Consider the following 16,630-nt stretch of genomic DNA (forward strand, 5'->3'; position numbering starts at 1 on the left):
CCTACAGATGCCCAAGGTTGCCATCTACCGTTATAATACATTTATTATCGTAAAACCTTTTTTAGTGCTCTTGAGTTTAAGGGATTTCGTTAGCATCCAGGTTTCGGCGTTTTAGATGGTTATGTACTAATGTATAGGTGGCTCAGCACAGAAGGAGAAGCGAGGCCACGACTGCAGAGGATTTGATTATTGGTGAGCATAGTAATGGTAAAAAGTAGAAGCTAGAGACAGAGCCTTGGAATACATCATGGTTTTCTGAGGTTTAAAGCTTGAGGAATGAAAGATTAGAGATCAGTCACTACATAACTGAGTTAAAGTGTATTTGATGAACAATTGATTGCCTGTTGTTCAGAATTTGTCAGTTCTTTATTCAAATCAACTCTAAATATATATTTAGTACTATCTATGTTATTTCTGTTTAGCTCAAATACCACAGTGCCACAGTTGGCTTAACAAATTGTATAACACAATTTTTAAAAAAGGAGGTAACTGTCAGTTTACCTGATAAGGCAATACAAGTTTATTGGAATAATGTTACATGCCATCTAGTATACAGTATATTGATTGAATTACATATTTTAAATGGGTTTGTTTTGATCTCTGAATTTCCTCCTTGAGAACTATCCACCTCCATCTCACCCTGTCCTGTGTGTCCTTTTCTCCCACACCAATGAACTTCCTGTTCTCTTAACTACACCCATATATCTGGTCTATATATATGAGCTCCTCTCATGCACACGCTCATATTCTGCCTTTCTTTGGCCAAGCTGAATAGCTCTTCTCCCCAGCATGTCCATCACCACAGCAAACAAGAAGAGCCTGAGGGCTAGTCCCTGAGGCAGGCTCACCTCCACACTGACCTCCTCCCTCACACCTCACCACTGTCCTGAACTCTTATACATGTCCTGTTCCACTCTAACCTACATCTCTGCCATTCCAAACCTCATGCAGCACCATCGTCTCCTATTTTATCCTTCCATAAGATTACTAAAAGCCAATGAAGCTCTCTGACCTTCTCTGTACTTCTCTATCCACATCCTTAATGCAGAACAACTAAGAAACTTTAACGTAATCCAAAAAGGTTGTTATTAATGCATTACTTTCTCTCAATAAAACATTATGAACTGATTTATTTATAATAAAAGCATCACAATAAAAAAAAGAAAAAAATGAAAGCAACAAATGTTTGTATGTAAATTCTGGACAGAGATGAATAATTTAGAGACTTAGCCTGAGGATTACAAAGTTCTTGTAAAAGTAAAGCAATATGAGGGGGGATGTTCTGTGGAGCAGCACTCAAGCAGCATGCATGCAAAAGTCACAATGGCATCAATAATTCATCAATAATAATAAGGTTTGTGTTGCACGCTTGTAGTACAAGTTTACCACATCAAACTAACACACACACACACACATGCGAATACACTTGTGCATAGACACACTCAGACATTCATGCACAAAGAAAGGGAGAGAGATGTGTTGAGTGAATAAACTCTTCCTCGATGCATGAAAAGCACTCGTTAGTGCCATTATGTAGCCAATTTACTACCTTACTCATTCCTTTTCCTTATGCCTCGCTTTAGCTTAACTTAATTTCCCCACAGATCCTTCTCCCACCCAGGCAGTTAACCACAGAGAAAGGAGCTATCCCTGATCACATCAGCAAAGGTAGGAATAAAACATCATCTATCGATTCAAATATTAGCGCTTTAAAACATAGCATTAATTTTTTCACTGTAGAAGTTTATTGTCACATTGGTGGTTACAGTTTTTACATGATTTTACAAGATTAGGAAATCACATTCTGAACCTAATCTTGTACAAGACTGGAGGATGTTGCCACAGGCGCCGTTTGTTATATAGGCCAGGAAATACAAATTAGATGAGTCAAGAGTGAAGCTGTTGTCACACTGGCGTCAGAAGATGCTGATGTTGCTAATATTTTCCTGTGATCTTTGCAACTTAAAATAGATGGCTTGCATAACTATTTTCCATTTAGTTGCTGTACGTTGGTGCTTATATATGGTTGGTTCTATTATCTCCCTGTCTTTGTCTTGCTTGACCTTTAATATGATGCTGAGTTTCACCCCGCTTAAGGGCAGAGTGCTGCACTACAGCCGAGGATGCTGTTGGGAGATATACAGCTCTTCTGTGATAATGCAGCTACTGGCTTTCAAACTGAAGACATGCTTTAACTCATGTTGTGTTGCTCACTTTGTAAGTAGTGGACATTTTTGGGAAGATCAACAGTTGCAGTTGCTGTAGGTGTGACTGTAGGGATACTAAAAGGTTTGCTGCAACCTTTCAGCTCTGGTCTGAAAAAATACAAGAATACAAGAACCAAAAATACAAGGAATGTGTTAGTGTGCCAGAGTCTGATGGAAAACCTCATCTGATACTCTTCTGTTCTTAGAGAATTAATCAGATTCAGTCAGTGTGGGGGCTTTAGTCACTCTCACCTAACTGTCTCTGCACTCATCTCCTCTTGTCACAGAAGAAAATGCTGCACTAACTACCGGTAAGATTTTGTTTCACAGAGATCCAAATACTTTCAAAGCAAAATTTCCAGAGAATCATTATTTGTTATTATTTAAACTGGAGGAAATGCATGAAGTCACTGAGTAGGGATGAAGTAGTGGCTGACCTTTTGTGAGGATGAAAGGTTGTTAGGAAGCTTAATGAAGCTGTGCCTATCAAAGTATGGGTGAGTTAGCTTGGGTCAGATCACCTTGTGATAGAGCGTTTGTCACAGAGATCCAAATCCAGGAGGATCGGCTCCAAAGCATACTTCATTCAGAAGCCCTGATATTTTCTATTTCATACTACAACTGTGCCTTTTCAAATTTAGCATTCCTTTCTTCGTATTTAGATATTTGACGTACAGATATGCTCAAATATTAAACAGTCTACATTGGATCCTGGAGCTCCCCACGATTGTCTTCTCTACTCATGCACCTTCTTCAGGAGACAGATCTGGGAAACTGCTGGATTCCAGATGATACAGCAGTTTTTGGGCTGGTGTAGGGTGACAGGTCTAGATGCACATTGGTGTTTATAGAGCCGTTTTCCTTTCTGTAGATGGCAATGCTTAAACTGTGTGCATGATGGTGGAGTGCTCATGAGTGTTTCCATGTCACGTCAATCATCTGGCACAAAAGCCAAAACTAAAACAGTTACTTTTCAAAAAGCTCTCATGAGTTCAGAATTACAATGCAAACATGCAATTGATCTCCTGTGTTCTAAATATTCAGCTTCATGTGTGTTTCCATATCAGGAATATATATTTCATCCGTCTTCATGCAATGATTTCTCTTTTTGATTATCACATGTCAGTGTAGACGTGCACACCCACATACGTGGACACAAGTGCACGTTTTCCTGTGAGTGGATTCTCATCCTGTAAACATTGCTTTGGGCATTATCCTCAACCATTGTGGGGGGATTGTTTCATTGATGACAAAAACAAGGACCTTTATTGCAGCTTTGATTTTCTTTCTGTGGAAAAAGTTGTCCTTTACATTTCAATGGTGCTGCTGCACAAACCTAATTACAATAAAATCATTCTGTTCTTTCTATGATATATTTTAATCCAATTTTAGGTGCAGTAAACAGTACACATAGGGTCTAGGATTCCTGGGTTTTATGGTATTAACTTGAGTGTGAGGGATTTAGTGCAAACGATGAGAATCCCTCCAATAATTTGCCTGTCTCCTCATCTGCAGTGGGCGCTCCGGTCAGAGAGTCACAGGACAGCAAGAAAGTGCACTCAATGGCTTTATTGTACAGCCGCTCCCAGGATAGCAGGGCTATCCTGTAATGTGGAGGAATTCCTAAGGAATTCCTAAGGTGTTGCTGTAGTTGCCTCTTACTGCTGATGGTCATCTTGTTGCGGTGGCAGTCAAACCAGTTGTGCTACAGGACGTAGATATGTTTGATTGTTGACCTTCAACTCCGCAGCCCGAATGTATCCATCTTCGCTGACATTTAAATTCACAATCTTCCCGACCGGCCATAGGGCTCGTTGCAGTTGAGGATCCACAATCATTACCACAGTTCCTATTTCCAGATTGCTTGTAGGTATGCGCCACTTCTGACGTACTTGCAGGGTTGGCAGATATCCTTTGATGAAACGCGACCAGAAATGGTCTGCGATCATCTGGCTTTGTCGCCATCTTCTTCTGGTGAGGGCATCTGGGACATAGGACACCTGGGGTAATGACGCATCCCGCCGCCCCATCAGCAACATACTTGGCGTCACTGGATCAGGATCCGCTACATCAGAGGACACGTACCTAAGTGGTTTGGCATTGAGGATTCCTTCAACTTCAATCAAAACGGTAAGTAGCACATCTTCAGGCACTGCTTGGGCCCCAATCACCACTTGTAAGGCCCTCTTGACTGAGCGAATCTCCCGCTCCCAGATCCCACCAAAGTGTGGGGATGCAGGTGGGTTGAATCTGAATATAATTTGATGTGAAGCTGAACTCTTCTGGAGCCGTGGTTCAATGTCAGCGAAGGCTTCCTTCAGTTCTCTTTCGGCACCTCTGAAGTTGGTTCCTTGATCGGAATAAATTTCTGATGGGGTTCCTCGGCGAGCGATGAATCTCCTCAGAGCCAAAAGAAAGGTGTCTGTGTCCAGGCTATTTATTAGATCTAGATGCACACACCTCATCGTCAGGCACTTGAAGATCAAGCCCCAGCGCTTCTCGTTACGGCGTCCAACCTTCACTAGATAAGGTCCGATAACAGTCAACTCCTGTGGAGTAGAACGGCGGTTTGAACAGTCGCAAGCGTGCTGCTGGACGATCAGCCATAAGAGGTACAGTTGGCTTTCCTCTCCATTTCTTGCACTCTGTGCAGGTTCTCTGGATGTGTTTGATCGCCTGTCGTCAAGCTGTTCACAAGCTGTGGACAAGCTGTTCCATGACTACTTGGTATTTATAATACTCCGATAGCTGTGGATGGGGACCAATGAGATAGTCAAGGGCCATCTTGAGATCTGTGAACTCTCGTTCGCTGTCATGCTCCAGTTTAGGGAGTCTGGGCACGGGGACAGGTTGGGTTGGAGGCTGATGCACAAATAGTGGTGCTTGTGGTGTACTTGGGTAGCCTGGGTAAATGGGGAAAGCTGATGTGGATGGTTGTGGTTGGTGCTGATATGGATGATACTGTTGAGGTAGCTGGAGGGTGGACGGTTGCTGACTAATGCTGCCGTAATGATGAGGAACTGGTGGTAAATAATTTGAAAATGAAGGGTATTCATTTGCCCCTGTTGAAACCTGGAGCACAGGTGGTGAATGCTGGTTGATTTTGAGAGATGATTGGAGATTGAGATACTTGCTGTGGGGACAGCTGAGGTATCGTCTGGGTGATGGAGGCACCTATGTGGCCTGGTTGCTAAGTGGCTAACGCTAGTGCGGGGAGCCCTGGCATTAGTTGGGTTGGAGGCTGAGATACGGGCTGAGGAGTCAGCTGCGATACCTGGGTGATGGAGGCACCTATGTGGCCTGGTTGCCAAGTGGCTAACGCTAGTGCGGGGAGCCCTGGCATTAGTTGGGTTGGAGGCTGAGATACGGGCTGAGGAGTCAGCTGCGATATCTGGGTGATGGAGGCACCTATGTGGCCTGGTTGCCAAGTGGCTAACGCTAGTGCGGGGAGCCCTGGCATTAGTTGGGTTGGAGGCTGAGATACGGGCTGAGGAGTCAGCTGCGATATCTGGGTGATGGAGGCACCCATTTGGCTAGGTGGCCATGTAGAGGAAACGGCTGAAGGGAGCGCTGGCGTCAATGTGCAGCTGTACGCATCGATTGGCAGGGACGCTGGAGCAATCGCCAACCTCTCTATGCCCCTCCCTAAGGGTGACAGGGGAACAGGTGCATGGCTTCCAGACGATTGTATCAGCGGTGCTGATATGAGGGCACAAGTGGGTGCAGGTACTGCACTGGGGGTGGTGGACGACTGATGCAAGGCGATGTACTTGTGGCCGATATCACGGGTTGGATGGGGCGACTCCGGCGTGCTTGATCCACTGCTGCCGCTGTGCTGCTCCACTTCGTATTCATCTTGGCTGTCTGCAGGAGACGATTCGTCCCTCTTCACAGTTTTAGGCAACTATTCTGGTGGAGGTGGCCTTCTTTGTCCTACTCCTTGAGTGGTGGACCCCATCTGATGCCCGAACACTGGCTCTGGCTGCCTCATTGTCCAAGTGGTATCGACTGGCGGACTTGATTGCTGCAGCCATTCAGGGTTGGCATTAATTGTCTGGGTTTCCACCTTGGACGGTGGCAGCATTACTTCAAAATCTTGAAGATATGCTGGAGGGTGCCTCCTTCTGGTCATCTTTGGTGAATCTTCTGAGGCCACTCTCTGCTCTGCCATGTTTTAGCTACTGCAGGTGGGGCTGCTCCGGCTCGAAGGACCAAATGTGAGGGATTTAGTGCAAATGATGAGAATCCCTCCAATAAATTGCCAGTCTCCTCATCTGCAGTGGGCGCTCCAGTCAGAGAGTCACAGGACAGCTAGAGAGTGCACTCAATGGCTTTATTCAATAACAAAGGCAGTCAAGTTTGGGTGTGGTATCTGAGATAACAAAGAATGTGGATTCAGGTTTACAGAATGGTTAAATTATACATTTAATGCAAACAAATCACCATCTGAACTCAAAGGAAATTACTTACATGCCGCATGGGCATCAACGCATCGCTGGCTGCCTTCTTCAGAAGTTCACAATACAACAGACCAAGAAGAAGAAACAATGGCCGCCAAACCTATTTATAGGGCCCGAGGACCTCCCCAGCTGCCCAGGCACTGCCCGAATAAAATAAAGATAAAAATAAGACAGAACGGGAAAAACAAGGAGGAATTCTGTACATTGAGTGTTGCATGATTTAGAAGCCCATGATCACTGTTAAATGGTGACACGAACATGGATGATTTGCAAAAAATGTGAGATGGCTTTACACAACTTCCATTATTAATTAAATATTATTCTTATGTTGCATTTTTTATAAGAAAAGCAGACAACACATTATCTTTGTCAGGACAGAGATTAACACATTTCTGGAACAACCAAATGTTCCCAGAATGCACCAATAAACATTAATAAAATAAAAGCTGCGTCTTCACACAGACAACAGCAGCGTTCTGACCAAATCGTTCTGTCACTACCCCATTAAGAATTCAGCAGTCGACTTCCTCAATGACACAATTTGGGCCAGTTTTATTCATTTATTTATTTAAAGTGTTTGGCTTCAGCTTTTCTCTGATTGATCCAGCAAATGTAATGGTATGATTGGGATTATTTGAATGGTGATTGGCACCTTTCAAGCTAAACTGTAACCTCCAAAATCATCCCTTTACATTTTTAGATCTCTTTATCTCGATATCCACCCAAGTTTTTGTATACTTTCATCTCCTCTGCAGCGTTGCCCTTTTACGTGTCTCCTTTGCCTCTTTCCTTTCTGGCAGATGTTTTAGGAAGCAGTGGAACATCTGGCAGCTGTGGGGCTGTTTATTCATCCATCTCACCTCTGTCCTCACTCTTTTTTCTTATCCCTGTATTTGCATTAAATCAGCCACAGATGTGGACCCAACGGTCTACAGCCACATACAGAAGGATCCCACTCACCCTGCAGCAAACTTTACATTATGGACTATATTTGTGTCTTGTTAAACCAATTCTTCATGAATCATGAATGAGTTCTGACCTCTTTTGTGTTCTCCATCCATCCCCTCCACATCTATACTACTGGAATTATCTGAGAACTGTTATAACTACAAACACTTATTACATTTGTTTTGTATATTACTAAAGTGGCAAATCAGGTTGATGTTATATGTTTATATCCATCCATCCATCCATCCATCCATCCATCCATCCATCATCCATCCATCCATCCATCCATCCATAATGTTTCACACATATTTACGAACCAGGCAGCTATTACACTCATGTTATTACACTGCTATTACATGAATGTTAGGTACTTGACACATGCAAAGAGCTCTGATTTTAAGAGATTTACAGGATTGAAGCTCCATTTGCTTGTCTATAATCCAGAAATCCCTAATGCTCAGCCATCAGCACGCTATACCCAACATTTGCCCTCTGTCCAGTAGGAATGTGTTGGATATTAAGGATGGATGGAGGGATTTGTAAACTGAGGGAGAGAGAAAATAAAGAATGAAGGTTAGAAGTCAGTAAGGAATGACAGCAAGTGTAACAGAATATTTTAAAGGTCAAAGGCAGATATAACTGGGCCATGGGACTGACACACAGAGCAAAGAAACAGATACAATAAAAAAACAGGAAAGGAAAAGAAGAAACTAGGGACAGCTGAGTAAGTGTAGACACAATATTAAGGTGCCCATCATGACATTTATTTCAAGTTTCCAGAAGCAAAAACAGTCAAATAGTTTGTAACAAGAATTTCTGACTTGTGCACGCAGATGTGTCACTAATATAACTTCTGACAGTACACGTGCATCATTTTGCACATGGTCACATGCCATGTGTCCATGTTAGCCTCCATCTAGCCTTTCAAACTGGGCTTACACACACCTCTGTAGAAATGTTCTGGACTAAATGATTACATTAAACAACCGTAGAGATGAACATTTTGCATCAGAATCGGTGCAGAACAGGTTTTTGTCATCTGTAGTTGTTCTAAATCCATCCCAAAAAAACCAAACACAGGCTGAATCCTCCTAAAGATGCAGCTGACTCTCCTCCCAGCCAATGAATGCAATACTGATGAAAGTGCATGAGGCATGTGAGGACAAATAATATTATTAAATTTCAATTTCTATCAAGGACTTTTTCATTTGGTTGAGCGACCCTATCCAGCTCCAAACCTCCAGTTCGTGGGTTAATGCTCCCAAGCATGCAGAACACAATGCTTATGCACTTATAATTATGTGTTACACAGGACAGTTTCTCCCAACAGGATGTGTAAATCTCTTTTTTTCTCACTCAAAGTCACTGGGAGGGGTCTCTCTCTCTCCCCTCTCTCTTTCTCTCTCTCTGTGCCTCTCTCTCTGACACTTCCACTCTACATCTCTCTGTCTCTCTATCTCTCACTGTCTCTCTCTCTCTGTCCCTCTCTATCTCTCTGACATTTCCACTCTACATCTCTCTATCCCCTTCTGCCTCATAGAGTTCAGTGTCTCTCACCCCTCTGAAGTGGAGCATTGCTCTCCTCCTTGGATGTTATCTGAGTGTGAAACAGGACAGTCAGGAAGAACGGGACTTTCACTTTCTTCACATTCAGCGTGATTTAGGTATAATTCTGTACTCTTTTTTGTTTCAATGATTCTGTATGATATCCTCTGCAAATTATGAATGCATGTTTGCTTATTATTTGATTTATTCTGATGGTTACAGAACATTTGCATTTAAAGTTCCTGTGTAGTTATAAATGTGAAACCTGGTGTCAGTTCTCTGTAACTGTCTGACATGATGTGAGATTAACAAAACTCTGAGGAGCCATTTATGCTTTGAGTTGACTGTTTCAGTAGTTTCCACACGTGCAGGAGGAACCACACCACAGATGCTTTGTCTCCTGATTAACCCATGAATGCTTGAAAAGTAGTCATGAAGTGAAGCCAGCTATATGAAAAATCAGTGAATTACATATCTGTACATTTAATCTGGCCAGAGCCATCTTTTCTACACAGCATTATGACTTTAATATATTTATTCTATAACCTTCTAAAATGACATCCTCTGTGAGTTTGAGGAATTGATAATGGTCTTAATATTACAAGTTCAATGCAAAAGAGTTCATAAATAAAAGAAAAAAGGAGAAATTCAACTGTTCATGTTTTTTTTGTTTAGCTTATCTGTTGTTAATGATAATTTTCTTTTTTAATTTTTTTAATTTTTTTTGAATGCATAAAAGAAGCTGGGTTTTAAATATTGTTTTTCTAGCCTGTTATAGTTTAAGCTTTTCTCCTCCAGGAGTCTAATCTGCCATAAAAAGACAAAAAAATGCTTTTCACTGTGGATCAAGTGGTGTCACATCACCTCAGTCACAACCTTCGACATCCTGGTTTGACCCTTACAAGCATAACGTATGAATCTCATAATGGAATTATGAGATTTAAATTCTTTCTTCTGTGTTCTATTACACTGGAACAAAAATGAAGACAACACAGTTCAGTCTGTAATGCCCAAGTTAATTAACGGACTATTAACTACTTTTCATCTCTCTGTAGTTTTTCCTTGATGAGTGTTTATTAGAAGACCATCGTCCATCCATGTTGACTTCCCTTCTCAAAGTCCATTGTCTTGGCTGATATTGTACAAAAAAAAGATTATCTAGAAAAGATCAGTGAGTGACTGTCCACTGATTCAAAGGTCAAACAATATACTGTATGTGTAACATGTGTTTTGGTCTGGGATTGAATCCCGCACCTTGTGTCCCTGGAGCTAGCTTTCTACCTCAGCAACTGTGATGGTTTATCATTGAGCCTTGTTGGAAGAAGAAATGCACCTTAAGATCTGTCCCCTTTTTTGCATTATTAAATAATATATTTTCCCAAACCTTTTTCTAATTTCATGTTATAAATTCATGTTTCTCCAACTAAACTAACATCTTTTTCCCTGGAAGAAAACAGTCTCACTGCTGTATTTTGGAAAGTAAAACAACAAATATGCTGGAAAAGCCTTTTTTGTTAAGGCTCGAGCATAGGTTTAATTTGTTAGAGTCAAACAGGCAGGGTACAAACTCGGGACAGCCTTCTGCACCTGTGCTGTTGTCAGACGTCTGTGTCAATCGTGTGATGGACTCAGGTCACACACCTGGGTTGTTCACTGAATACATGTATATGCATATCTACTTTCTTCTTTGATTTCCAAATACATAAATGTGAATAAAGAGCCAGTTCAGAACTGAAGAAGCCTTCTTGATTGAAGGCGAAACATCTTCAAAACAAGAAAAACAATTCAGTTGACACAGAAAACTTACCTTGGATAACTATAGCCTGGATGATTGAGAATCTACACAGACATAAATAAAGAACATCTTCTCTGTTGTATTGGCAGCATTTCCAGGCTGTGAGTGGGGCCTTCATGGATTCTCCCTATAACGGCAACACGTCGCTGCAGACGTCCACCTCCAACCTCAATGCCAGCTGCTCTCGACCCTCAGAAGCAGAGGATGATGGGAAAGTGTCCAGTGACACCATTTGGCTATGGATTGCTGTGCTGGCAACAATTGGCAACATAGTGGTGGTGGCTGTGGTTTGTGTCTGTGCCTTCTGACAAATTCAGCTCAACAGTGAATCTTGTACAGTTTAAAAATACACATTTTTGGGATTATTCCAAAGTAGATGTTATGAAATAGCCTTACTTTAAGATGTATAATTTTGCATGGTATTCTCCATACAGGGCATTTTCCTATACATTTATAATAACTGTGAGTTTTTCAAAACAGCAGTTTGTTTTTAACCCTTCTCTTTAAACATGATTTACGTTAGGAGCCAAGTTTAAATTCCTACAGCAGCTGTTTCCCTTTTTCTGCTCTACATATCATAAATCAGTAAGTGGGAGAGCTATGTAAAATAAAATAAAGAAAAAAAAGCTTCTCATAATAGTAGTAGAAAGAATATATTAAATATCTTTTGAATAAGCACTGTTATATGCACATTACCTAGATCTTAGAAAATTTCAAAAAACCTCTTATATTAAAATAATTATTGAAGGACTACTTAGCCTTTAGCCAAATACCACACTTTTTATTTCATGCTTGGTTCCTACCAACTGTACTATCATTTTAGTTGCAGGTCAGATCATTGTAACCTTACATACGTAACTATAATTGTTCATTAATCAACTAAGATTCTGTGGATGACAAAGAAAAGAGAAACAAGAATAAGTGCTTGTTATGTCAGATAACTGTTGTCACCAAACTAACTAACTCTCTTCTCAGTGATGACACAGATCTGCCCTGATAAGTGATTCCATCCTGCAGCTCATGTGACAAATTTTAAGAAGAACCCTTAAAAAAGAACGAGACTCCTTTTAAGTAGCAAAGCTCCAGTAATGAGTGAGCAATGACTTGTTGAAATTTAACAAGCAAGAAAGGTCACGAGAGGTCTTTCTGTCTGTCAGGGCCTTATCTACAATATCACCGTGATAAATACATCATTACCAAGGATTTAGCTTTTAACATGGAGCTCCCTTCAAGGCAAATATGGAGATCCAGAAGAGAGGAGAAGAGAGGAAGTCAAAGAGAGTAAAATCTGTTTATATTAGAGTGCTCAAGCTGTCCTGTCACCTTATAGACATTAGGTCTAAATGTGATGAAAACTGAAGCCAAATAATTATTTTATTGGCATCTCTATAGATCACAGCTTGATAGAACTATTATGGAGCTAAAGAGAAGTCTGGCTAGATAGAAACAATGTTGTCATCTCATGGATTTGTAGGATTTAAGAATATATTGTTGCATTTTAAACAGCAGGATTTTCTTTACAGCTTCGTCGGAGCATCATTTATGGCAACATTGGGCCATAGAACACATGTACTGAGACCTTCTAGTTTTAACGTAGTCTGGGAAAAAGGGTTTATTTATGGTTTCTGTAAGTCTTCATACACAGATGTGTGTTTGCCCATACGTCAGAGTCCTGCTGATCTCCTCTGTCGTCAACCTGATCACGCAATAGGACTTGAACAGACTAATGAGCTGTAATGAAGCTCGCTTTCTGGTATTTCCTCTCCCCTACTACTCACTTTATATGGCAGAGAGAAGTTTAGCCCCAGCGGCTGTTAGAGTGGTCAGAACACATCAAATCTCTGCTGGACTTCATGACAAGATCTTTTTGTGGGCAGAGGAGAACTCCAGAATAAAATTAGAATGTAAAGTAAATAGCAAACGAGAATGAAAAGCTAAAGGGAAAGAAAGAAACCCAACACTTTAGAACATGAGACAACTAGCGTTGAAAGTTCAAAAATGCGAGGTGGTGATGGGTGAAAAGAGACAAAAAATTCAAAAACAGGTTTTTAGTCTTAGATAAGTATTATTAATATATAACCTTGATTAAAAATAGTGCTATGCAACCTATGTTTTAACCTCCATGACTGTGTGTAGTGCAATAGCAGCTGTAGCTGTTTAACAGTGACATTCCACTGGTCACCACCACCCACAGTTATCACTGGCCTAGTAGTCCATCAGTCCAACACAGCCAGCATTGTTCATAGCCTGGACCGTCTTCATTACTGTGGTCTCTTTGCCAACACAACTGCAAATTACACATCTGAAGGGAGAGTAGAACAAATCAACCATGTGACTTACGCACCCCTGCAGGAGGTAAGAGGTACTGTTGCTCTTCATATGTTACCATCCTGATGAAGCCTCCACTGAGCAGACAGCTCCACGTTCTAGTGGTCTCCATTTGTCTGTCTCAAAATGTCTTTGATGCAGTTGTGCATACACATGTGCATACATCCAAAATCACGTGTGTCAGAAGTTGTGCTGATATTATGCTGTCATGTTTATACACACACACACACACACACACACACACACACACACGCACACACACGCAGAGGAGGTCTGAAAATGTCTTCTCCATTACAGATATGAACCCAGAATGATGTGGTGATGTGATGGTGGACCAGGCAACAGGGACAACAGCTGCCCTCATAATTGGACCTCAGACTCATCAGAACTGCTCCACACTTGCTCAGCGCAGCATCAGTAAATCTATCACTACTTTCAAGACTTTATTCTTATCAGCTGTAACATAATATAATGTGTTTTATATAATATCTGCATTGCTGTTCCACTTTTATGTCACACTATGTCCTCTTTCCTCCTGCTTTCATCTTTTGTTCATCATCATAAATCCATCCTTTCATGCGTGTGACCCACCAGACTGGAAAGTCCACATCACTAAACACCTCACACAGACACGCACGCACACACACTTCTATCGTACTTCTATCTTTGTGAGGACTCTCATTTGACATACATCAATCTAAAGCACATAGTGTCTAACCCTCACCGCAACCCAAACTACCGAAAATCCCTGTATGTTACAAAAATGTCCTCCCTTTACAGGTGAAATGCTCAAGCCTGTCCTCACTCTTTAGCATGATCAAGAGCATGCACTCAAATGTGTGTAAAGCTGTAGAGATTATGGCTCTACATGTGTTTAATTATTTTTTCATTAAACATATTTCTTTAAATGTGAACTACAAAAGATAACACTAGAACTGTTTAACATTGTCTAATCTGAAGTTCCTGTCTAACATGTATTTTTTATTCTGCATCAACTGAAAATCATCCAGCAGGTCGACAGTTCTGATCCATATCATACAAAAGTGCAAAGGCAACCGAAGTCATGAGGAAACTAGTGAACCAAGAGATTAAGAGTGAAGATCAATATTTCCTACATTTTTGAGACCATGGTGACATTCATTAGAATATTTTATACATATAAATGTAAGCAAATTATACAAAATTCACTTATTATATAGAAAATAGAGACGTTGGACTGGAACTGAAGATCTGTGAGAAGAATGTAAAACAAACAACACTGACAGACACTATGGTCCAGTTCTAGGTTAGGCAGGAGACAGGAAATCACCCTGGTCCAGTTCTAGGGAAGGCAGGAGACCTGGTCCAGTTCTAGTTTAGGTAGGTGACAGGAAGTCATCCTGGTCCAGGTCTAGGTTAGGCAGACGACAGGAAGTCACCCTTACTCAAGGTCTGGGCTCAGTTGTGGAGGCTGAGATCACAATGTCCAAACTAATGTGGGATGTGTTCACAGATGGTTTAAGTGGAGGCAGCACAGAAACAGTGACCATATGATGGTTCTTGTGAGGTTGACTGCATATTGTCACCATGACAACATATGTACTTCACTCTACATTCTCCACTTCCCATCTTTCCACTAGTTAAACTTAATCAGTCTTTTAGCTATTTTCTATAGATTGTTTTGTTTTTCAAGTTTTCAAGTTTTAATTAAAGGTTTGTCTTCCAGATATATGAGTGAATAAAGTATTTGAATGCTTCGTTGCAGAGCTACAAGATAAAATCTATTACAGAACAAACAAATATGTTTTATCAGATTGTTTTATTTTGTATAGAAATGCAAGAATTTATAAATGTTAAATGAATTTACTCAATTTATTCATTAAAGAAATTGTTGCCATTATATATCAATTATATATGGGCAACAGGAAAATGTCATCTGTCTCTTATACTACGCTTGACATTGTTATTAGATTTTTTTCCACATTAATGCTAATGTCAATAAAAAAAAAAGCACAGCTGTTGTTGCACAACTATTATTGTTTTTTTTCTGTGTAACTGCATGTTTTACTAAATATATAAATATAATATATTAAATATGGATTTTTAATCAGAGTTTTACTTTGGAGAGCATTTAAATTCCAACATAATATACAAGCTGTACAGAAATTATAATAAAACATGCATAAAACACAACAGACTTTGTTTACTTTTTGTCTTTTATGATGGCCGTACAGGACAAAGATACACATTATTTATATATGAAGCCAAGACAAATATGCAGTTGAAAACAATCAGAGAGAACAAGAGGCGGTTGTCAGAATTTTGTAACTCAACCCTTCACTGTTGCCTTGCTCGAGAATCCCGATCAATTGATCTGCGTCTCAAACACCACAGAGATGTAACACCACAGCGCCCCCTCCTGGTTCAACTTCCAGATCTTTAAATAAGTATGTTTTGTGGAACATAATGGATCTACTTTCAACTTTGGACATTAATGCAAATTTGTGTTCGTGTGTGTGTGTGTGTGTGTGTGTGTGTGGGGGGGGGGGGGGGGGGTGAGATTATGCGATTTTGGATATTATTCCTTTAGACTCCATCTGTCACCCTGAAGGGCCCTGCTGCTCTCTTTAGGGAGATGAGAGATCTTTAAATATGTACAAATGAATGAACTCGTGCAGAAATTAGCAGAATTTAGCCTCTAGTGGGTTTTTTTTGTTTTGTATCAGACACTGTTGATCTTTCTGCTTTATAACAGTTTTTAAGAACAAAAATGTAAAACTTTTGCTGTGTGTCCTCCACATGTTCTAATGATGAGTATTTTGTACGGTAGTATTCTTAAAAAGACAAAGAGCACTAAAGGATTCTGAGCTCGTTTGGACTTCATTTGCTCGTCTTCCTGTTAGCAGCTTTTCACCATATGTCATTCTAAATACATTTAGAGTAACTGCTGCCATTCCTCCCCTTCTCGCACCTACTTTCTCTTTCTGTGTGTGTGTGTGCGTGCGTGCATGTTCTGATGTTTCCAGTAACTCCCTGACTCGGCAGCTTTAGTCATTTTCTACATGATCACATTTTACTGGCCGAGGGGTTTTTAAAACTTTGTGTCCCAGCAGATGTTCTCCTTCACAACCTCCCAAATTCACTTTCCTCCATTTTCCAAACCAACACAGAAAACAACATCAACTTTGGAAAATATTTGACAGATTGGTTATTAAAAGTAAGACGTGTGCTTGTGACATAGTGCTTGGTTATGCTGACATTTACAAAAGCAGAGTGAGGCACACAAATCAGGCTTGTGTGTGAAATCATCAAGAGATAAAGTGTCTGACAGAAAGTCTGGCCTCTGATCTACAAGGTAACAGAGCAAT

At 40.7% G+C, this 16,630-nt stretch overlaps 2 long non-coding RNA genes across 2 annotated transcripts; both read left to right on the plus strand.

The window, feature by feature from the left end:
* The first annotated feature begins 81 nt into the window (after positions 1–81).
* LOC115251581 (uncharacterized) lies at positions 82–4,592 on the plus strand. The gene is made up of 3 exons (XR_003890119.1): positions 82–192; positions 1,605–1,668; positions 4,106–4,592. It is a non-coding gene; the product is annotated as an uncharacterized lncRNA (long non-coding RNA).
* Positions 4,593–8,893: 4,301 nt separating this feature from the next.
* Positions 8,894–15,414, plus strand: LOC115251580 (uncharacterized). The gene is made up of 3 exons (XR_003890118.1): positions 8,894–9,279; positions 11,045–13,310; positions 13,581–15,414. It is a non-coding gene; the product is annotated as an uncharacterized lncRNA (long non-coding RNA).
* Positions 15,415–16,630: the final 1,216 nt, after the last annotated feature.

Source organism: Takifugu rubripes, chromosome 11, assembly GCF_901000725.2.
Source record: "Takifugu rubripes chromosome 11, fTakRub1.2, whole genome shotgun sequence".
NCBI lineage: Eukaryota > Metazoa > Chordata > Actinopteri > Tetraodontiformes > Tetraodontidae > Takifugu > Takifugu rubripes.